The 25,372-nt window shown below is 38.6% G+C and overlaps 1 protein-coding gene across 1 annotated transcript in view; it reads right to left on the bottom strand.

Moving 5' to 3' along the window:
- otud7a (OTU deubiquitinase 7A) overlaps positions 1-25,372 on the bottom strand; it is a 123,682-nt gene that overhangs the window by 58,704 nt on the left and 39,606 nt on the right. The window contains exon 2 of the mRNA XM_007246487.4: positions 9,704-9,904. The gene's annotated coding sequence lies outside the window, so the exon portion shown is untranslated. The remainder of the gene's footprint in view (positions 1-9,703; positions 9,905-25,372) is intronic.

The following is a 25,372-nucleotide window of genomic DNA, read 5'->3' as shown; positions in this document are numbered from 1 at the left end:
TAGCCCAGTCTGATGTGTCTATGAAGAATGCCTGGGGAGCGATATGAGAGCAGCTGATGATAAATCTACAGATGACTAAGTGAAAAACAAAAGCTTGTTGACAAAAGGCTTGATTGCTATATTTCACTTCACTGCTTTCATGGGAAGACTAACAATCACCTGATCTGTCTGGTTGGCCTCTGTTGAAAAGCTGAGAGATAAGCAAAGATTTATTTTTTTTTTTTTGCCATATTAGCAATGTTCACATTACTGGGTTAAAGTGACTTAAATCTGATATGTGTTGCCTTAATAGATTATGTATAGTACAGTGTCCATACATACATACACTACAGAAAAAAAAAAAAGATAACTTTAGGCGTCCCAAGTCTCCTAGAAGTTGTGTACGTCTACCACATATCAATAACGGCTCCCTGATGCCCAAAAGTCAGATAAAACCTCCCGGAATCTGAAACAATCTGAAACAAACAGGCGTTTCCCTCGTGTGCATATTCATGAAGTGCATGCAAACCAGCGAAGGTTCTGATTGGAATCTGTGAGTCAGCCAATCAGTTTTTAGTGTGGGCGAGCAGTTTTTTTTTTCCATCCTGGACGGGATGTGTTCAGTGAGTAAAAGAAGCGCATTGTGGCTCCCATCAAAACTTATTTTACTTCCGACTAGGGCTGGGGCGACGCGTCGACATAATCGACGTCATCGATTACAAAAATACATCGATTTGCATAACGTGCGTCGGCGCGTCGTAAACATGGCGGCGCCTGTGGAGAGCATTAGAGGTTAGATCGGGCCCAAAAATTCCAACTGGCTGTTTTCGGGCTGTTTTAATGAGCGAAATGTGATCAGAATTATGTTAATTAACACGGTAACATAGAAGCATAGAACTATTATTTAATTAAAATGATTTTTAAGAACAGCTAAACACAGTTCTGCAAGTCAAACGCGGAGGAGTTCACGTGCGAGAGACAGAGAGAGAGAGAGAGAGAGAGAGAGAGATAGACAGAGAGAGAGAGAGAGAGAGAGAGAGCTACTCACAGGTGAAGGTTCTCTTTGATCTCCTCGTGCTCATATTCTAGTCCCATTCATAATTCTGCAGCTCCCTCAGTGTTTTCTGCCGTATTTTGCGGCTAGCGCGAGCGCTTACAACTGACACCGCGGACCGCGAGGTGCCGCCGCGTTTGTGCCGAATCCGACTCTCTGCTGAATCTGACTCCCGCTTCGCGGACAGAATCGGCACAACACCTGCGCTGTAGAACTGCGGTAGTGAAAACAGCGCTTATAAATAAATTAGTTTAGTTTCACTTTCAGTTTTCGTTATTTTTTTTAAATAAAAATATAATTAAAAAACAGACGCCTACATCTCGGACTATTTTCTGGAGCCCGGGTCGGATTTACGGGCGGGCCTCGGGTCATGTCGGGTTCGGGCAGAGAATCTAAGCTCTAGAGAGCTTGGACTCCGGAGAGCAATCTCCAGCTACAAAAAAACGCCAGCGGGCATCTAAAGTTTGGGAGCATTTCACGCAAAAGGGCAACAATGTGGTCCTCTGCCATACGTGCAAAAGGAGCACTTGAAGCGCAAACATCCAGGAGCACTATGTCAACAGGGTCACACAGTAAGTTACCGTTTACATCAGGGTCTCCGCGGGTGTCCTTAAAAAGACTTAAGGCTGTCTACCAAAGGTTTTAAACCTGCCACAGGCAGAAATTATAAATTTTTGGTTTATATTTGTGCATGGCATTTCGCAGTTTCCAGAAACAGTAGCATTATTCATAAGTTCAGGTGTTTAGCTAAGCTATTATGCCTATTATGCCTTAAGTTATTTTAGCTAGCGCCGTCGGCGCTGCGGTGTCACACCGTTTTCTGTCACCGTCGGAATTTTGTGACCAGTGCTCACGGTTATGAGCGTTCATTGGCAAAACGGAAGCTTTCTATACCTACACCTTACCCTCAGCCCTAAACTGAACCGTTTTGGCCAGTCGGGGTAAACATTAGAAACGAACACGTTTCGAATCGGCCAGTGCACCGGTCTGCTGAGAACTAACTGCCAGTGGTCACAAAATCTAGCGGTCACAGAAAACAACACACGGTTGTGGTGTATGGGAGCTTATCCATTTTTAGCGTTATAGATCTAAACAACGTGCTGTACATGTAAGTGATTATAAGTGTGGGGTTTGGTTTAGTAGGCTTGTGTTGTTGTTGTTGTTGTTGTTGTTATATATAAATATAGTAATTTATCGTTTGCTTTAAAACGTAAAATAATTATTTAAATATGTTTCTCAATGAATAGATTAGTCGACTAATCGAAAAAAATAATCGTTAGAATAATCGTTTAAAAAATAATCGTTAGGGACAGCCCTACTTCCGACTACTCTAAAGTATATCCATGTCTGTTAAAAGTAAAACACAATTTTAGCATTGTCCATGGGGGACTAAATTATTGAAAAAGGCATGGTGAGATAAGTAATTGGGGGGGGGGGGGGGATTCCAAGTCCACGTCCGGGAGTACCTCCCTGAAATTAATTTTTAAACTTGGGATGTCTATAACTTAAAAAAACAAACCACAATGGTGTTTTAATGATGTTTTACTTCCTTTGCCTTCACTAGTTTATCCACTACCAGTTCCAAAAACAGCCCAGAGTATGATGCTCCCACCACCATGCTTAACAGATTGTAGAATTGTCTTGGGAGTTGAATGTCTCTTTTTTCACTCTTCCAAACATCTTTGTCTCACTTGCAGACAAAGCATTCCTCCAGAAGGTTTTTGGTAACCCTATTTGAACTTGTTGTTTAAGGTATTTGTTGTAGGTATACTTTTTTAAGAGCAGAGGTTTCTTTCTTGAATGCCAGTAGACTGTAGACACCGACACTGATGTTCCATCAGCTTTCAGTTTAAGGCAGGCCTGTGCCTTGCTGGTTATTAGGTTGTACCTTACAATTCAAACATGTTTCCTCTGAGCTGAAGGTGACAGTTTGGGTCTTCTTACAGATCATGGTTCTTATGTACTTATCTGACTTGTATGCATGTTTGAACTGATGATCTTGGAATCTGAAATTGTTTAGAAAAGGCTTCAAGAGACGTTTTCTTTAAAGCTGAGCTCTAAGGACCTAAGGAAATGCTTTCGGCTTCCACTTTTTAAACAAAGGACAAAGACAAAGTCTTTGTAAAATGTCCTTTCTAGGTCCTTAATGTACAACACACAACACAAACACACACACGCTCCTTCCATTACACACGCACAGTGTGAATGAGTCACAAAGCTGGACAGTAGGCAGAATGAGGTGATGTTCCAGTCTGCTCCCTCTGCAGATGGGACCAATACTTTCACAATACTCTTCACCCCCCCACCGCCACCACCTCCAACAATCCTCACTCTATGTTCTACTGTCCCGTTGCGGCCCACTCTGTTTAGACAGTGACTCTGAGGTCTTGTATTTGTTCCTGGTCAAATGCCATGCAGATGAGGTCAGCACAGCCCAGACCAAGCTGTCCTGGGCACAGCGGCAACACCTACAGGTACGCTGCAATAACAGAGGCCTCTGTGTGTGTAAATGTGCGCCAGCGTGTGTGTCAGCCGGGTGGCCGGCTGGACGCTTCCGCATCGCTTACGGAGCGTGACATAAGAATGTGAGGAATGTGAGACACACTGCCCACAGTGAAGAAGCAGCTCTACAGACAAACACACACACACACACATACACAAGTGTGTTTTTATGCAATGTCAGGCCAAAATGTAGGTGACGGTGTTTTTGTGTGTGTTGTGCTGGAATGAGTGGTTTGGGCACTGCAGTGCTGCTGGAGTTTTTAAACACTATGTCCACTCACTGTCCACTCAATTAGAAACTCCAACCTAGGGGGCTCCGAGTGGTTCAGCGGGCTAAGCACTGCCATTATGATCAAGAGATCGTTGGTTCGAATCCTGTTCATGTAGATTGCCAACAGCTGCCGGAGCCCAGAGAGAGCTCAACTGGCCTTGCTCTCTCTGGGTGGGTAGATGGCGCTCTGTCCCCACATCATTCCAAAGGGTGTTGTCAATCAGTAAAAGGCGTCTGTGAGCTGATGTATCAGAACCGAGTTGCTGCGCTTTCCTCCGAGCACGCTGTGATGCTACTTGTAAATGCTACATCAGCAGCAGTTCAAAAAGAGGCGGTGGCTGACTTCACATGTATCGGAGGAGGCATGTGCTAGTCCTCTTGGTGTTGGGGCACTACTAGTGATAGGGAGAGTCCTGATGAGTGTGTTGGAATGGGAAATGGGGAAAAAAATTGAAATAAAATTATATTAAAAAAAGACACTGCAACCAAGCGATAATGCCTTCAACAACTTGTGTGTGATAGTTCCACTATGTTATAGTGCTTGCCAAAAAAATGCACTTGGTGTAAAAGAGCATAGAGAATTTTTCAGTTGTTGTAAAAGAAACGAAAACTACTGATGATTCAAAATCCTCTTCCAACTTCTGTAGAAGTTGAAGTATCAACTTAAGCTTTTTACTTAAGAAAAAGTGTAAAAGTAAAAAGGACAAAAGCTAAGGCCACCACACCACAGAAGCCTGTAGTGCACTACCCCCTCCCCAAAACACATTTTTCTAAAAGCCATAATGTTATATTAAAATGTTAATGTTGAAAAATTTGGAATGCACTAGGCTACCAACTAGGCAGCCGTGTATATTCCCATTGAAAATTAATGTATTTGGTACAATGCAAATATATTAAAGAAGCTTAGTTGGGATATTTGGATCTTATACATATACGTCTGCTATGTTCTTGCTGTTTGTCCTTCTCATTCAGCCACAATCAAATTCACTCTATCCAAATGGAGAGATTTATCTGGATAGAGTTTTTATTTAACAATGACAAGTCCGAATGAAAACAAGTTGAAATGAAATAGGAGTAACAAGGCTATTTATAAAATGTAAAGAGTAGAAAGTTCAGATAATTGGGTAAAAATGTAAGGAGTAGAAGTAAAAAGTTGTCAGAAAAATAATAACTTCAGTAAATTATAGATAACCAACATTTCTATTTGAGTAACATAAAGTATTTGTACATGCTTAATTGACACCCCTTACATGCTTACTTTCTCTCTTTCTCAGAAAAAAAGTTATTTAACTAAATGGCTACAAATATTCTTTAATTCCTTTTTCCCCTGTGATCCTAAAATCATACACCCACAAAGTATTTATGCAGTAAAAGAAATCATAGCACATTAGCTGTAGCATATGTGCCACCTGCAGCCTGTTCCTGTGCCTCTACAGAACACTGTATGATGTTACAGATGTTCTCTGCCTGGGTCACGTGACATAACCAGGGAGATAATCCAGTCAAACTGATGGGAGATGGGGAAGAAGAGGAAGAGCAGCCGTGGATGAAAACTGAAATCTAGTTACAGGTGTATATATAGTAGCATCACTTCTCAGCGATGTCAGACAAGTTGCAACAGCATGGGATATGTAAACTTTAAATAAGCACAATGTTTCTCACATTTATTTGATTTCGATTAAACCGAAAAAACAAAAACAAACTGTTTGATCTCAATAAGTCCATTTCATGTGTTAAGAAATATCCATTCTTGCATTGAGCCCTGCAAAACATTCCAAAAAAGTTTGGATAGAGAAAATGTGTGCTAGTGATGAGGTAAAAAAAAATAATAATAATGATGATGTCAACATGAGATTATAATTATGATTTGGTACAAAACCAGTATCCACAAAAAGCAAAGTCTTTGAGGAGCAAGGATGGGCTGTTGATCTCCAGTTTGTAACAAATGCATAAAATCACGAAATTGGGAGGAATATCAGTATGTAAGGAGCAAGGGCACAAGCCTAAGCTAAAAATCCTGATTTTGAATCGCTCAGACAGCACTGTATCAAGGACCATAATTTAACAATAGCTGACAGCAGAGCCACATTGGCAAGGGATTACTTTGACTCAGAAATGCCTCTTACAACATTAGCATTTAAAATAAAAGCATTATATCCATATCCAAAAGCATTATCAATCTTTTATGGGCTCCAAGGCATCTGGGAGAGACCATCACACAGTGGCACTTTTTAGAAGAATTGGACAACATGGCATGTTCACTGCCTGGCCAACAAAAAGTCTACACCAAAAAAAGGTCACACACTCTAATATTTCGTTGGATCGCCTTTAGCTTTGATTGCGGCACACATTCACTGTGTCATTGTTTAAATAAGCTTCTGCAATGTCACAAGGTTTATTTAAATCCAGTGTTGCATTCATTTTTCAACCAGATCTTGCAGAATTGATGATGGTAGAGTCTGACCACTGCACAAAGTCTTCTCCAGCACATCCCAAAGATTTTCAATGGGGTTAGGTTCTGGACTCTGTGGTGAACAATCCATGTGTAAAAATGATGATCTCATGCTCCCTGAATCACTCTTTCACAATTCCAGCCCTCATGAATGCTGGCATTGTCATCTTGAAATATGCCTGTGCCATCAGGGAAGAAAACAAATGGTCTATATTTAGTATATTCAGGTAGTCAGCTGACCTCATACTTTCAGCACATACTGTTGCTGAACCTAGACCTGACCGACTGCAGCATCAACCCCACATCATTTACTTACTTAAATCCAGGTGGATTTAACTTTTTTTTTTGGCCAGGCAGTGTAAAACCACATGCTGCACAGACGGACTAGCTGCAGAAGAAAAGGGTAGATAGGTACTTGACTGGTCTGCCCAGCAAAGATAATGTGCGGAGAATAAAGAGTGGGAAATAAAATAAAAAAATAATAATATAAAAATAATGCTTTTAAGTGTTTTGAGAAGGAACAGCAACATAACTGGTAAGTGGTAAATACTTTGCTGTTCACCTTTTTGGAATGTGTTTCAGGCCTGAAATGTAGCGATTGATGTATATTAATGAATAAATTGAAGTTGATCAGATAACATTTGATACATATATTTTGTGTCCATAGTTTCTGCAATGACAAAAAAAGCCAAAGTAAATGTAAGAAACACTTTAATCTGTTGTAACGTTTTTTCAAATTTGAGACTGATTTGTACACTGACTTTCATTGAAAGTAAAAGGTTTTTTTTTCCCTCTCCTGTAAAGCTGCCATTTTTAGGATGCAAGGGTTTTGTCTGACAGCCAGCTGCGTTATCTTTTCTTCAGCACAAGGGTGAGTGAGTTCATCGGGTTTAGCAACCATTCACGTGTGATGCAAAACTCCTTCTGAGTGCAGTAATGCCCTACTATTTCCTAATAAGGGCAAATGTTAAGCATCTGCTACCCCCTATTCTGCCAGGTCTTGCTTTCGTAACCGAAGCTAATGAAATAACATGTATGCTGCATGTATGTTGGTGTGTGTGTGCCTTGGCACACATAAGAAAATATCTTTGCTCAAGATGAAGAACTTATTTCTTTCCTCCTTATCCTATGCATTATTAATCAGACAGCTCTGCACTTTAGCAGGAGTTTAGCTGACCTAGTTACTGCCAGCCGTTGGCATTGTGTTGCGTAGTCTAGTGCCGGCTAGGCCTCGCCATAAGCATAAGAGTTCAGGAAAGCACTCAAGCTATTAAGTCAAGGGCCTTGGCAATTCCATGCTCCAACATCTGGGATAAACTCTGGGATTATTGTTGATATAAAACATTGCTGAGGTTAAACAGGATTTGGTCCAGTCCTCCTGTGTCTACGATTTCATAAAGTGACCTACTCTGTATCGTCTGTAACAGTCAAACTGTGTTAACTGTGTTCTAATATAGGTGGGGCAACCAATCGTCCTCCCTCTAAGCCTCAAGTTCATCATGACCTCATGTTTGGAAGTAAGGAGGACAGTTGTGTGCACGTAAATATGTCAAAAATCATCACCTGAAAATTCCCTGAAATTGCACAATCCGAGCCAATTTTCCTCACTCAGATGACTCATGCTTTTGTGTTTTATTGGGAGCTTAAGAGTGTGTCCGTATCACAGACCAACGCAACAGCAGCTTGGAACATATGCAATCCTGCTTTCATTTATATAATATAATATATTAATAAACGTAAGCTATAGTTAGTCATAAAAACATAACTGTATAGGATTGTAATGAAAAATACTGTACAGTATATGAGCTCAGCAGGCCACGCAAGTTGAAGAGTCATCGTTAACCTTTGCAGCAGCTCTTGTAAAAGGTTGAGTACTGGTACATAATTATCAAAGGGGAATATTTATGTACTGTAACTTTAAATTACACTGAATTGCTTGCTGCTGTGTATATTATGGCATTTTCATATCACTCATTATTCCACTCACTTTATAATAAGACATGCACACAAAAGGTCTCAATCAGTGCTTTTGTAGCCTTTTTCAGCCTAAGGTGTCTCTATACCATGTCTTCTGAAGTCTTTTGAAAGTTGCTTGTAGTATTAAGTCATGGTTTATTCATGCTATGTAATATTTCTTAAAAACGGATTTTTCAGTAGCCAAGCTTTAGCCAGTACCTTTAGTACCTTTGAAACTATTACTTCCAATTATTGTTTTTTTTGTATACACTTTTTGCCAATGAGGGCTAAGACATCATTAAACATCATTTACTATCTCAGAAAATAATCAATTAAGAAAAAAATCAAAACATCCTAGCATCACTTAACAGAAACTTCAGCCAGTATGTTCTTCATTAAATTGTCTTTTACAGAGCTTTTTGTGCCCAGTACTATTTCCACACCCCGGGTTGCCAGGTATGGAACACAGTAGCAGTTACATTCTGTTTGTTTGCAAGTTTGACTTGGAATGGAAATGAACGGTAATGATTAAACCATATTCTATTTGTAAATACATAAAAAAAATCATTTACTTAATTCACTTACATATACTTATATCTTTATATGGATTAGGCAAATATTTGTGAGCATCCCTTCTATTGAATGCATTAAGATCTTTGCATTGCACCTATACTTAACACAGATGTGCAATTTCTAAGGAAATAAAGCTAAAATTGTCTGTCACATTGTTAAATCAAATTCGTGGGTGTGTAGTAGAGTGAAGGATGAATGGGCTGTTTTGTAATTAAAACATACACTCCCAAACTAAGTAAATGATCTTGGGTTGCTGCAGTTGGTCAGGTTTAGGTTCAGCAACAGTATGTGCTGAAAGAATGAGGTTAGATGACTACATGAATATACTGAATATAGATCAGTTTTAGGGAACATGAGATCATCATTCTCACACATGGATTGTTCACCACAGAGTCCAGACCTTTATTCATTTACATAACTTTATTGAGTATCTTTGGGATGTTCTGGAAAAGGCTTTGTGTAGTGGTCAGACCCTACCATCATCAATGCAAGATCTTGGTAAAAATGAATGCAACACTGGATTTAAATAAATATTGTGACATTGCAGAAGCTTCTTGAAACAATGCTACAGCAAGTGCGTGCTGCAATCAACACTAAAGGTGGTCCAGCTAAATCAGTGTGTGTGACCATTTGGTGGAGACTTTGGCGATACCCAATGAAGCTTCATCACACCATAGAAAAGAGTTCCACTGGGGAGTTTTACACCTCTCCTGCCACTGCTTGGCATTGGACATGATGACTTTAAGATCATGTTTGGCTTTTGCCAAGGCTTTTCTTTGTAGATGTTGTGTTTGTGCAACAGAACCCCTGAGTTAAAGTAGCTAAAATTACTAATTATGAGGGCTGTCTACAAACTTTTGGAAAGCTATAGGTTGTGACTAGTGAATGAAGGTAAATAACCTTTAGCCTTACTTACTTTCTGTGTCCTCACTGAGAGTTCTTCAGCTGCCATCTCACCACCATGGTTATGTCCAGGAGCTCATGCACACACAGTCACACACTCTCTCTTTCTCACACACACACACACACACACACACACGTGGACACTCCCTTTCTTTAATCCATGACTTCTACAAGACGGAGGAGAGACAAGGAAGACTTGGGGTCACGGCCATACCTACAAAAGACAGAGAGACAAAAAGACAGAGAGAAAGTTAGCCAACCAGACGAGACAGATAAAAGGACAAATCACACTTGAACCGTGTTGCCACATTAATCACGGTAATGGAGTACATAACGTCAGTGAGTCTACCTCTGTTATGCAACCGTGACCCAATATCCCACTGACCTGCTGGAAACACGCCCCCCTGCCCCTCGAGGATTCCAAGCTTCAGATGAAATGTGCCCATATAAAGACAGTAAGAGCATAAACCTCAGACCATCTGCAGCCAGATTACTCTTCCAGTAACCTTGACGCTGGTACTCTTAAGTGGGAAAAAAGGCTCTCAGGACATTGTTTACTGTAGCATTAGCGCTAAAGCTAAATATTACCTTTTCAGGGTCACTACAATCTCCAAAGGCAGAGTGTGTCTGACACTGCACTGTGATGTAAGCCTGTATTTAGGCCTGGGAGACGAACAAGAAACGAGAAACTTATACATGAAAAGAATACAGCTGATATGGACACTGCGGCTTCAAATGTCAACACCAGATTTCACTGATCAGACAGTTTTGTAAACGGATAAGAAATTCCTTGTTATGTAGAGCAGCTGGTGTTAGACTTCAAAGCCTGACATATCAGCCTGGGCCTTCCTTAGTCATCTCCAAAGGTCACTATGACATAAAACATCAACTATGTGAAGAAAAAATATGGATGACTGCACATACAGTCACCTGAATACAGTTTTATGTGTTTAAACATACACAGGTTTTCATGGGATGCTCCAAATTTGTTCACATGACTGTAGAGCTCCATTAAATATTAACCCTTTCATAATGTGAGTACATTACAATGGACATAATGTATTGTGTTCTTTTCTTAAAAGATTTGTTGCACATAACAATAATTAAACCATGCTGTCTATCAGAAAAGATAATCAACCAGCCAGTTAAAAAGTTTACAAGACATTGAAATAGTAGCTTAGCTCCACCCAATGCACTGGAATAAAAAACATTACTGACATTTCGCAAATTTATTATTAAATGTTTAGGGATGGTTTGTGAAATAAAAATGTCAATATAATTATTCTGTGTGCATTACAGACAGAACAAAATATCCTTACATATGGTTAACAACTTCTTTATGGTCTAAATGAGAGGCTATTTCTGTAATAAGGAAAGATCTCTAAACAAATCATTAACACAATATAAAAAGATATATATATATATATATATATATATATATATATATATATATATAGATATATATATATATATAGATATATAGATATATATATATATATATATATATATATATATAGATATTTATACATTCAAGTGTAGATGTTTTAAAGCCTGTCATAAACAAAATAAAAGACCAGCAATACCTCAGAGGTTTTTTTGCTGCAGGTAAATCTGCAATCAGAGAAAAGCCGGGTTGCAGTTTGTTTAAAAGTCTATTAAAAGTTTGCAGTGTTGTTCCAAGCTATACATGATTAATGGAATGAGGAAAATGTGGAGAAAGCAAAGATCTGCTCAAGCATACAATACAATTTATCTGTGGAACAAAGTGCTACGGGTATGCATGGATGAAGTTCCAGAAGCATATTATTATTATCTGCTAAGACTGAAGTTTAAATTTCAGTGGACAGTGATTCACCATCAGGTACACTTTTAAAAATAAAGGTGTTACAATGATAAACCTTTAAATAGATAACGAATATTTACATTGACTAACTAGATAAAAGTGACACCTGCTCATTTATTGCTTCTTCTGAAATCAAGGATATTAAAAAGGGTTTATCCGTATGTTGGATGGAGCTCATCAAGATCATTTCAGAGAACACAGCTCCACTGTGGAAAAGCAACTTTAAGTTTCACCCATTGCTAACAAAGAAGTGCAAATGTACTGCCAATAGAATAGGACTCTTTGGAACAGATAAACATGAACCTACTCTATTGGCACCATGCCTAATGCCAGGCATGAGATATATTTATTTGTGATATAACTAATATTAAACTATTCCACAGTGAAATTCTGGAATGAAGCTGGAATACTTTTGGGATGATTTGGGAGTTGAAGATGAGGTGGTACAGTGATCATCCAACATCCCGTCTTCACTAATACTCTTGTGGTGGAATTCAATCAGATTCTCACTCCAATTCTCCAATTCTACAGCAAAAAAACCTTATTTGAACAGAAATTAACTTTAATTAATTGGTTTAATATTGTTGATTTTGGAAGAAATAATGAATGAGAAGGTGTCCCAACATGGTTGTCTATATAAAGTGTATTTTAAATATATAAAAACCCAAACAATAAAGCTTGTAAGAAAAGTTGTGAGAATGAAAATAAGGGAGGAAAAAGATCTAAAGTAGTTTAAAGAACAAATGGAAAATGAGTCAGTTTGTATTTAACTACCTGGACACACCCACTCACACTGAACATATATGAAAGTGAGCTCAGTTTCTGGAAAGCTTCTGAGCATCTAGGTATTTTTCTGGTTGAGCAAGCATCCCACTAATCTCTCTTTCTAGTAGTTAACCAGTGCAATCCTAACACTAAAATAAAATGGGCCTAGGGAGGGTCAACTAATATAATGTCTAGCTATTTCAGGGTATTTTGCAAAAATGATATTATTGGTGATTATAAATTAATCATTAATTTCCAAAATATACTACAGCAAAATGTAGTTTAATTAGTAAAAATATAACTGTTAGAAACATTATGTAGAATTCACTAGAAACAAATACAAAATAGACTGCTTTCTAGAATATCACTGCATATTATAGTGTATGATACAATATGGCACACACAAAACTGGGCCCAAATCAGCTTCACATGCAAACCTAAAGCAGTGTACACACAGTAGCTAGCATTTTCCAGCTGTCTTCATGCCAGTGTCACAGCCCTGCGAAGATCTGACCAAAATATCCCTCAGTGCCATGCATAATTCACAGCTCAACTATACACAGCGCTCACATGCATGCCATGCATTTCAGTCTGCTGCCTGCTGTTCCACTGCAGGACTCACAACACTGACAAGCCACTTAAGACAGGATTTATCTGTTATACTGTATAGCACATCCAGCCATTATTATTATGGATGGGCTCAATTAGAATTTTATGTGCATCTACTAGATCAGCTTTTTGTCCAGGAGAGCAGCAAAGTGTAATGTTTGTGGTGAGCCAAAGAGACGGCATGGGGAAAAAAAACAGTATGAAATCAAAAATGTAACTGAGTTGTATTTTTTAGTTTGTTTGCATGCAACACATAGGGCATGACTGCTTTTGTAATGTCAACATGTGGTTTATGCATTTGCACGCTGCAAGTTTTTTTTTTTCTTTAAAGCAGCTTTATGTGAGAATAAGGCCCAATCCCCTTTTATCCCTGAATTTAATTTTTATTGTCCATTGCTCAATTCGTCTTTGATAGGGAGATGAAATTAGCTTTGATTAGCTTTTATTTTATTTTTCTGTTCCGTCTTAAATGCTGCAGCCTCTGTCGTCTGTTGCACCATTTAAGGTGGAACCGGAAAATTAGCTAGCTAGCTAGCTACTGAGACAAACTACTTGAAGTCTTTTTTTTTGCTTGTTATGAAGAAATCTGCCATAAAACATAACATAAGGTGCACAAATTATAAGGAACATTATGCGACACTAGTAAGAAACAAGGGTGTCGCCATGTTTTCCTTTAAATTCAGCAAATGATGGTCATGATGTCAGATGACAAAAATGTTATGTCATTTATAACGTCTAATATTGTTACATGCCTGCAGAAAGGACAACACTGTAATTCTTAAAAAAAAAAAATGTTAATGTTGATAATTGTTAATCTACACAGATTTCTCTCCTGAGAACACTCTATTTGGGTGAGTAAAGCGCTTCAGTTTATTTACAGTAAGCTTTGATTCCCAGATTTTTACTATGGCTGAGTGCAGTGTTCTGGAAAGCCAGGGTGATATTAGCTAGCAGTTTGTCCCACGTAACTTGTTTTCACATAGTAACCACGCAAACAACAGTCCGATATACTTACTCTGAGCGGCAAAAGAGCTAGCACTTACCGCGTTTCGCGGCTAATGCTAATGCTGCTCCAGCAGTGCTAGCCAGGGTTAGCAGCAGGCTACAGGCCAATTCAACAGCAGGCTACAGGCCACTCACTTCTGAACGATGACAGAGCTAGCGCTTAGCATGGTAAGCAGCTAACGCTAATACTGCTCCAGCCTCGGTGCTGAAGAACTGAACTGAAACTTCTGTATAACGCTGCACTTCAGTGGAGGGGCTTTGCAGCTCCTCACTATCTCACTGGTAAAACTCATACATAAAGCACACCGGATTACAAGGCGCATGACGATTTTTGGGAGATAAAAAATACAGTAATTATTATATTTTTTTAACATGCCTGTATATACTGTATTTCGTATTTTGTTGTGTACACTGACATGCCACATGACATTGTGCAGGAACTATTGTGTCCCATGACTTTTAATATGTGTGTGAATGATGCTCTGATCTGCAGGATGTAAGGCTCCTGTATTAAATGTGAATAAAATTTCGGCCAGTCACTCTAGCCAGAAGCCTCCGGTTACAATCAGCCACTGCACTGTCCACTGTTGGTGGTAATGCCTTCTATGTCATATTCCTGGTTATTGTGTCACTGTAGACAGACAATTACTAGTTAAAGTGATTTGACAATAAAATGATTTTATCTGCCTAATTTAATGTACATAAAGTGGATTTTACATAGTACTACAATACTTACAAAATGTAAATAAACAACCGAAATGCTAAATAACTAGAGCAAATCTTTAAAGTCTTTACACAGAAAGACAAACCTATACACACAAGTGCTTGCAAAAGATTGTTGTTTGCCATCAAAGTTCTAGTGATCTGTGCACAAACAGGACTGTAGCTCCCAAGATTAACAACACAGACAACACAGAGAGAAGAGAGAGCTCAAGTGAACCCTCCCACACACCACCAGGTCCAGCCTCTCGCTCATCTCACCTCTCAGGAGCTCACTGCCCACTGTCACTTTCCACAGGATATGAAACCCAGGGCTCTTCCACACCACCCCAGAATGTCAACAGAAAACCAGCGTCATCTTCTACACGGCCGACAGGAGAGCGTCAGGCACCCATTCATCACATCTGCCTATTTTCTCGCTGATGACCAACATTTCCACAGCTAAAATTAAAACACTGCAACCTTCATTATTCCATTCTGAAGTGAAGAGGTTTATTTCCAGAATGTGAGGTGTCTGGCAGTGGTGGAAAAATGTGCTATCACACTAAAGCGGAACGAAGAGCATAAAGAGAGATACAGTATGATAAGCAATAGCAATATGTACCAGTGTCTGCCTGCACGGCCTGTAAGACAGTAATGAAAAGCGAATCTGGGACATTTAATGGCAAAATCATTTTTACATGTATTATTGTAAATTTAAATTCACAACTAGATGAAGAAATCCTGTCCAAACTATTGTTTTATAGATGTGTAGGCCATAAACACTACTTCATACTGTTGTTGTCGAACAAAAACCTATATATCCAAAATGGCAACTATACAGGAGGATGAAAAAACTTTCTTATTCATTTTCAGTGTAAGTCGACGTCAGCAGGTTTTATTCAAAATTATTCTAACGCATGCAAATTGTTTCCTTTTTCTTTCTAAAATGCATCAGCTTAATTCAAAATATAGTTTCATAGTTTCAAGGTGTATCTTGTATCCTTCACATGGGTTTTCAAAAACAACAACACAATTCACACCAAAATAAGTCATAGCAACTTAAATAAAGGGTATTAAACATAAAAATAATTTAAAAACCTGATAAAATACTACAAAAGGCCTGTAATTCTTAAGCCTTAATGCAGGGTCGGCAATAGGCAGCCCTTGCATTAAGGCTTAAAAAAAAAAGTTAAAGCCTTTGAAACATCTGTCCCGAGAGGTTGTCTAAACTGTAATAAAAAAAAATAAAATAAATAAAATGCCTCTCTGGCCAGCTTTTGTGCACATTCCTCCCCTTGCGCAGCATGACTTTATTCCCGCTTGTTCTCAGGCTCCTTATTACGATACTTTTTTCACGGCCGCGTCCCAATTCACTAGCTGTGGCAGTGGTAGTATATTGGACCTCGACCCTGACAACCAGGGTTCGATCCTGCGTGAGGAACGGTGGGTTTATTTTTATTTTTTCTGGTATCTGTCTGTCTGATAAATGTAAATCTTAGGATTTTATATGACTTCAGACACTGTATTTATTAGGACTTCTCGGAGTGATTTGGTCATTTGACCTGTTACAGATCAACCAGGTGATATTGTGATATTCACCATATTGTGTTTGGTGTTTATGCACTGAAGAAGGATGTTATGAATACAGAAAAGTTTACACTTGTTTATCTCACAGCCATTTGAGATCTTTCTGAGTCTAATTGTGAGTTGGTGAGTTGAGGATGAGGCGGGGTGTTGGTCATCCAACATCCTGACCTTATCAACCCTCTGAATGCAATCTAATCCTCACAACAATGCTCTAAAATATAGTAAATAACTTCCCTGGATAGTAGAGACAGGTCCTCCAAACTTAACTGTGCTCTCAACTGGTAATGCCAGTGACTCTCACTATCAGACCCCACACAAACTATGATAATGCATTAGTATACACCATTTTGATAAAAAAAAATCAATTTTTATTTGATTCGTATTGATTTGTGATAGTAACAAATACATTCAGATGGGCAGTGTATTATTATTAAGTAATAAGAACACATCACAAATTAATAATTAAAAACAATAATAAAAATATTTATATTTGTTTCCTGTTATGTGAACGTGTTTTGCCATTTGTAGATTTCCACTTGTGTGTTCATGCCTTCACTCTGCATAATTTATTCTTTCCTTTTCACAGGTGTTCTTGTGTACATGTACAAATCCACACAATCACACACACACACACACACACACACAGTTCTCTTGAAGAGGATCCCACACTCAGAGGCATTGTAATGTGTGTAACATTAACATTCCCGGTGACGGCATCCTAACATTATGTAGATCCTGCCAGCAGGTCTACATAAGCCCTAGAGATGTACAGGAGCAGTCCAGTGGAAGTGTGTGTGGTACGTTGAGTAAGTGCCATACAAAGTGCTCAGTCACCCATGCATGCATTACAGTATGCCTCGGTATGCCGTTAACACAGTGCGGCAGTTCAGGTTTAAGTTCCTCTAATAGTAATTCAGATCCTTCCTGTAATCAAGGAGCATGGTAATTAATGGAATAACCACATGCACCTCAAGCAGCTTCTGTACTTCATATGCAGAGGAATATATATCCTTTGTATATATAAAGATCAAGAGGACCAATACTGGACCACTTATATTATTTATTATATAGATAATCCCCTTTTTCTTATCTGTAGACTTCTAAAGAGGGTGAATCCGTAAATAAAAATGTTCAGACTGCTGCCATTCACTGCATTTATTGATCACTGAAACACTAGTCCTCTACCTCTCTGACTTATATTTAATAATGTATGATCATGCAGTAAAATAAAAGACACGAACCACAGACATACGATACTGGGTGCTGTTTTTGTTCTGAAATTATGATCAAGACAGCTTCCAAAGTCCTACAATAGAACCCATTTTAAACACTAGAGCTCTGCATGATACTGGGAAAAGCATGGGAAGGGAAGGTGTCATGTATGTACTGAGAATATGTCAAAGATATAATTGCCATGTGGTAATGCTAATGATCATGGCCTGCTGTGTCTGCATGAAACTGTCCATGCATACAGACTCTGAAGCAACTTTGGCAGAAATTACATCCATACACCCATACATACAGCTCTGGAAAAAAATGAGAAACCACTTAAAATTATGAGTTTCTTTCATTTTACCAAATTGAAAACCTCTCGAATATAATGAAGAGATGGATGGAATAATCATGGACGGAATTTTTGCACCAGGAGTGGCATAAAGTTATCCAAAAGCAGTGTGTAAGACTGGTGGAGGAGAACATGCCAAGATGCATGAAAACTGTGATTAAAAACCATGGTTATTCCACCAAATAGTGATTTCTGAACTCTTAAAACTTCTTTGCATTATTTGAGATCTAATTAATTGAAAGCTCTGCATCTTTTTGTTATTTCAGCCATTTCTCTTTTTCTACAAATAAATGCTCTAAATGACAAAACAATTTTTTGGAATTTGGGAGAAATGTTGTCCATAGTTTATAGAATAAAACAACAATGTTCATTTTACTCAAACATATACCTATAAACAGCTAAATCAGAGAAAATGATTCAGAAAATGAAGTGGTCTCTTAATTTTTTCCAAAGCTCTATATCCCACAGGTCCAGGCAGAATTCTTCAGCATTATTTAAAGTTTTTAAATATGTAGTGTTGAATTATTTGTCCAATTTCAGCAATAAACAAACAAATAAATAAATAAAACATTTAGAACTCTTAACTCTTAATGTTTCACACAATTCACACAAAGGCTTTAGATGTGTGTACATAGGTTGGGCTGAGCTAACAGTCAGATATATCAGACACTCTCTACTCTCACGCCCACAAGCCACATGCAGGAAGCCGTCAGACAGGCTAAAGAAGGGCAAGGGGAGTTGCGGTAACACTCTCAATTTACTTTCACATTATACCCTGCAGAGCAGCATTATCCGCTCTGTTGACAAACATTCAGCTTAGGCCTGCAAAATCCTGCAGCACACAAACCTCAAGAAACCAAGTATCTCCACATTAATTCATTATTCATTTACACGGCCCAGACCTTCTCATCCATCTCTGCACCCTTATGCATTGTTTGTGCTTCTACAATCCTTTAAATTACTTTAAATTACTGTGATATAGAGCTTCTGAATCTGCAGATGTAAGGGGTCTACCAGAGGTCAACAACTAACCCGTTTCAAGATTAATAGCATGTAATACCATCATATAGACTCAGTGTACAGGCAAATGTCCATGTGTGAGTGCTGTAATGTATTATAAAGCATGTTTTATAATACAGCAGTTTCGCTGACTTAACCATAATGTATGTGACAGTGCAGTAAAAGCATGGGAGGGCTGAGTTGGGTGTGCAATGTGCACACGCAGCACCAACCCCCTCCCACACACTCCTCACACAGCCCCAACACTCACTCCTGTCCACACCAGCTGATGCCCAACATCAATATTCATGAGCTGGAAAACTGGTCAGGAGGTGAATTTTATTGGAGGATTTAGAGGACAGTGGTGGAGAATCAGGGTTAAGAAGACTAGACAGTAGAGATGCACCAAAACAAAAACATTTTGGCCATCAACAAAACCGGAAAAAATATCATGTCTCTGAAGGCCGAATACCAAAAAGGTTTCTTCGCAGGTTTTCATTAAGAGTGTTTTCACACCTGGAAGTCCAGATCAGAGTCCGCACCAAAGTTTGTGTAAAAAAATATTCTCAGATTCCTTTTATTTTTGCTTATATAATAAAAAAAAGTGTGTGTTCACACTGCTGCGTGACACGTATGCACGCCAAAGGGAGTCGGATATCAACACCTACTTATCTACCTCTAGTTTGTTTAAAGGCTGCCTCAACTTCCTGTAATCTGACTGGAAGACCAAACCATCTAGAAAAGTGTTTTCACATTGCAGGAAAACAGGACCATGGTTCAGTAGATCCGGACCGAAAGCACCTCTTTTGGTTGGGAAAAATTCTGGTACTTTGGTCCGGACTGTGGTTCACTGCCCCCTTTACACCTACTACTTTGGTTTGGACCTATAGACTGTGTATAGCTGGACAGAGCATCGTCTCTCAAAAGTGAAGCCACCACAGGTCGGGCGCCCCCTGCTGTTCGGATGCAGAAAACTGTGTAACCCCACCCATCCCCATAGGTTTCAATGGCAAAACAGACAACTTTCAATCACGTTTTTTCCAATATACTGTAATTCTACCTCCATTATTTAAATGTTTGACCCAAACAAGGTAGGTGTGAAAGCACCCTAAATCTGATGCTAATAAAAAAATACAGTTACAAAACTACAATTTAATTTTTTTATTGTTAAAATTAAAATTATCAAAATTATTATTGTTATCCACTGGCTTCTTCTTCTACTACATTTTAATATTTTCATAGAATCAATATCTTTAAAAGCACTATATAAAGAAACTTTGTTCAAACTTTGTTTTGTGGGTCTTGTAAATGACTTGACTATGACTTTTCACAATTCTACCTTTTATACATTTTAAAATATTAGGGAAAAGAGTATAGATTTTCCATAGACTTGTCACTGACACCTGTTACAATAGTATCAGATTTAACCTGTCTGTAACTTGGTATGAACTATTTACAGTTACAATTGCATTTCTTAACAAATTTCTATCTATATACTAACATGGCACTAGCACCATAGTAATAACACTATTGTAATCACATGGCAATAAGAAATATTCTCAAATATTCTGCCCCTACTGGACAGGTTACAGAAAGGGGCCACTGTCTGTCTGCTGACTCTCCCCACTACAGTGGTTTTATCACGGTTATGCACAGAAGGACACGGTCTGGTTTGTATTCAGCGGAACACCTCCAGAGGAAGTGGATCTGTGTCACTGCACACACACACCCAAGCACACACACACACACACACACACCTGTCTGTAGTGACTTAGTAGGCCCTGTGTTGTTAGTTATTGTCCTACATAAGGGCACTCCCAGAGGAGCTCACTGCTTCAGACATAAACCACTGCAACTCTCAAACTTCCTAAAATCAAACACCAGCAAGGGATCTTCTAGGGCTAAAGGGATGAAAGTGATAGATGTTCATGTGAAGTTATTTGCGGAGAGATCTAGCAGTTCCCATTTTTCTTCTACTTTGTGTTTGTGGATTACTGTGCTCGGTAACAGCAGACTTGAATTTAAGGTGATGTGATATTGCCTGGATTTTTATAGCCACTGCTATCATATGTATTATTGGTTCATTCATCTATTGAGGGTTATTTGTAACTTTTCTAGAAAAATACTGAACAATTTTTTTAAATATTTTTTAGAAAACATTGCAGAACAGATTCATGTTGTACCTTACATAGCTGAAATGATTGCATTATATGACACCAGCAATTCCCTTTTATAGAAATGTAACTTAGATGAAGTCGTAGCCCTACAGGCGAGTCTTATAGGCAACTGTTTACTTGGCAGCCATCTTTTCAATGCCGTCAGGTATTAATATCCAGTCACACAAGACCAGGCTTCTATCTCTATGAATGGATAGAATAAATAACTGTAATAATAAAATCGGATAAAATTGCATAAATATTTTATAGCAAAAAAATACCCCTGGAGAGGAGACCTGGTCAAACTGGCAACTCACATAATCTGTTTCTAAGAACTCTGGTCCAAATCAGCTGATGAGTTCATTTAATTGGAGTGTTGTCCCCTCGATTTAGTTTGGTTTCACACGGACACAAACCTTAACGCACCAAAATGCATTCCAACAAACCATGCAGGCGCAAAGTCTCCTCTGATTGGCTGCAACTGTCTGGCGTGGAAGCAAGAAAGTAAATATAGCTAGAAAGTTCTGTGTTTCAGATCAGCATGTACAGTTGTGCAGTGTTAAGCTGCACCGAACACAGCGAATGTGTTTTCAATGGGATTTACTGCGCAATTATACAGTCACACGGCCGTGAGCAGTTAACACTGCACATGCCACATTTAGTGTGTAAATAGCTTAACATAGGCAGACAGCAAAGGCAGCGTGTGTTCATAGCTATGGTAATTAACTGGACCGTATATCAGATTAACTGTACCTGAACAGCCGTTTAACTAGAATAAAATAAGTATATTTGATAGTTGTGTCGGACTGAGACCGGATCACATTCTCACCACAAACAAACCGAGTTCGTTTGGAACTGGGCCGAGACCACCTCCTCTCGTAGGTCTCTCCCAGAGTGCGATTACTGTTTTCACACCTGCACAAGCGTACCGTACCAAAGGTGCAAATGAACCAAAATCGGATTTATTCTAACCAAATAGTGCTGGTGGGAAAATGCCCTGATAAGAGCATGATATAGGCCACTCCAACCTTATATCCCAAAATGCAGATGACGCATGGGGTAAGGAAAAATATTAACCCATTCAATTTCTAATTCTCATTTCCTCTGTAAAGCTCAGAAACAGGTCAGACAAACTTGTCGTCTAAAGCTAGTTAAACAGAATAACTCCCGTTTATCAAGAGGGTGTGTGCATGTACTGTGTGCATATGCTAATTCTAACACAGTCTCAGATAGCAAGAGAGAGAGAGAGAGAGAGAGAGAGTGAGGGAAGATATATACAAATTTTTCAATTTAAAATCCAGTATGTATTTTGCCAGAGTGCTTGGTAATCACAAGAACATGATTAAATAGGAGCAATCTCTGTGCCAACACGGTGGTGAGCTGTAAGCAGCCTGGGCTTCCTTAAAAGTGCCTAAAAGTATCATCATAAAATGGTGAGTCGCAGGAAGACGGCTGTGTCTGTCACTCCTGCACCACTGTGACATCAATCCCCATTTAGACTGACAGCATGGTAAACAGTCTAGCAGCTCTCTACCAGGGAGATGAATGGCTGCTTTTTAAGGGTGTGATTTCACATCATGTGAGGAAACTGTAGAAAGTGCCGCTGATGAGCCATCTGCTATCAGCTTCACTCTATGAAAAAAGAATTCTGGCACTATAAGGAACTACGCACAGCAGAAGCAGCTTTAAACACTTCTATGGAATTGAGCTACTTTCTTCTACAGTGGGCTCTATGCTTTATTTACAGTGATTAAAACTCATGACTGACATTTACAAAGAATTCCTGCTGAACTACTGATTTTGCTGGTAACTGGTTTTTAGTAGAAGTTCTAAGCTTTACCTTAATGGTCAAAAAGTGGTTAAAAAGCTGGTCATCCAGGTTAATTCATACCTTATACTGGTAAGCTATTGACCAGCATAGTGTGTGCTGCATATTCCTTGCTTCTGGTGGTTATGCTGGACGACTAGCTTTGTGAAGCTGGTTAACCGGCATACCACAACTCACCACACAGCACTTTTTGCCAGTACTGCAATAATTTAAAGCCTTAAGGAGGACAGAAAAAGCCACAGTAAATCACATGTGACTCAAAATTTACACAGGGTAAAGTAGCCAGTCTTTTAGTAAACAAACAAATGCTAATGCTAAATTACCTCAGCCAGCTGGAAAGCTTCAGCCTTAAAACAGACAGTTTGTGAAGAGGTAGTAAGCTGTGTGAATTGACACCAAGCATGGTAAGTGATGCTAAAAACATTATTTCACTACATTTAAATGAGTAGATCAGTTCAGTTACAGCACACTGATATTTGTTAACTTGACAATCATGGACAGTAAAACCCACACAAAGAAAAATTACATTTGATAACTTGATACTTTCACACTTTCTATAAAACAATGGCTGATATATGTGCCAGCTTCTTCCATATTATTAGCTAACTTAGCATTTAGCATGTTGGCTAACTCTCACACAATAAACAGTAAATCACAGCAAGATGGTGGATTCATATAGTCACCTGACTGACTGAGTCATTGAGAAAGAAAGAGTCAAGCTTAGACAAGGCTCATTAGCATTAGCATTAGCATCATTAGCATGTCCTCTGTTTTCAGACTTAGGCTGCTCCTTTATTAGCTAAATTAGATATAACAGAGAGAGGTTATTATTTACCATTATTCAGGGGCATGACGCATATGTATCTAGTAATACTGAAGCATAACTATTTGTTTATTTAAAACTAATTTAATTAGAATTACCAAGTAAAACTTAGGGGCATACCAGCAAACAGGCCAACAGAGGGTTTGGCACATCAAATTTAAACATGACTAATTTTACAATAGAGGCCAGATAAATGGTTTGCGCTGATGGACATCTAAACAGCATAAGTCTCAGAGGAAGTCTTTTTAATGTTCCATGTCCCAAAGGAAATAATCTTATAATAAGGAAAAGCCAGAGCTATAATGAGTTCTCAGTTCAAAACAATTTACCTGCCAAAATGCAGTAAGCCAGTCTGAGTGTGTGCTTCATGCATTAAATAAGTAACTCCTCTTTCTCTCGCAGGTTACTTGACTGGATAATAGAGTATGGTGGAATAAGTACAGTTTGTCCTGGTGTTATATTCATGCTCCTTTTAACAATATGAGCTAATTTAAAGAGCACAAAACATTTTCAAGTATGTGTTTCATGTTTAACTGTACTAAAGCAAGAGGTTTGTCTAGAACCAGGTATTTTATGCGTAAAAACACGCTGTGCTATTCCAATATTTTAAAGAGATTTTGTAAGAACCCAGTGTTAATCATTCCCAGTTAGTTCTACAGTTGACATAGACTTTTTTTATTTCTCAATTATACTATCATATTTCAATTTAGAATAGTGACCACTCTTCCCAAAAACGTGTTCATAATTAAGATTCTTGTGTACGTTTTTGTTTTTTTATTCAATTCAAAATCCAATTGAGTCCACTTAATTCAAAAGAGTTCACTTAAGCAAAGCCAAGCTTTCAAATATTTTTCCACACATACTGTCGGTAAGATCTGTAATTGGTGTGTCGGTATACCTGCTGTTTAACATTTTGGGGACTGTTAATGTTCTTCTGCAATTATCTTCTAACCACTCCAATTTTTTTTATTTTGCCTCCCTTTTAGCAAGATTTAGAAAATTGTTACTATACGAATCTCATAAACCTTGTATGTTTAGCTGCTGGCTTACAAATATGATGCAAAATCAAGTTTACTTTGCATGGATCAACAGACCACTTTCATTTACACAAAAAAACTGAATTTAATATTTTGAGTCTTTGGTAAGCCTCCATACATGTTGAACAATCACATTATTATACACCAATGCTGTCACTTTACAGGATGTTGAAAATGGCAATCTTTGGAAATGTATGTATGATTAAGAATGCCCGATTTTGTTTTCGTTCTTCTTTTTCGTTGTCCTACTAATGTTTAGTTGTGAATATTAGTGCACAATATAATGGATCACTATTCTGTACAAGTTTTTTTTTATTTGTGCCTAAAAAGGAAGCGCTATAGGAGAGCACTGGGCCAAATTTAAAGGTAAAATTTGCTTGACTAGCATGTGCATGTATGTTAAAAAACACAAGATGGTTTCTAGAAGGAATTAAGTGGAGCATCTGAATGTTTAAGGCTCTTTTACATTTGTAGATGATGCAGATGATGCTGTTTTGATGGGGGAGGCCAAGTGAACTAATGCATAAATCCCTAGGAAAGATAGATCTGCTACAGTGTAAATGCTTTGTAGTCTCAGAAAAGCAGGCCCTAAGTTACAAAGGGTTAAATTTTCCGAGACCAGAGCCTCATGGGGTCCATCACACTAATGGGATCGGTTCCGTGTGGTCACTGACTCTGCACCTGCCCAGGGTTTTGCAGTGTAATAATGGTTGATGACCCATCAGCACAATGCAGCCTCGCAATGTGTTGACTCGCTCAAAACA

Source organism: Astyanax mexicanus, chromosome 2, assembly GCF_023375975.1.
Source record: "Astyanax mexicanus isolate ESR-SI-001 chromosome 2, AstMex3_surface, whole genome shotgun sequence".
Lineage (NCBI taxonomy): Eukaryota > Metazoa > Chordata > Actinopteri > Characiformes > Acestrorhamphidae > Astyanax > Astyanax mexicanus.
Note: the sequence above shows the minus strand (reverse complement) of the source record. Positions and strands in the feature narration are given on the sequence as shown.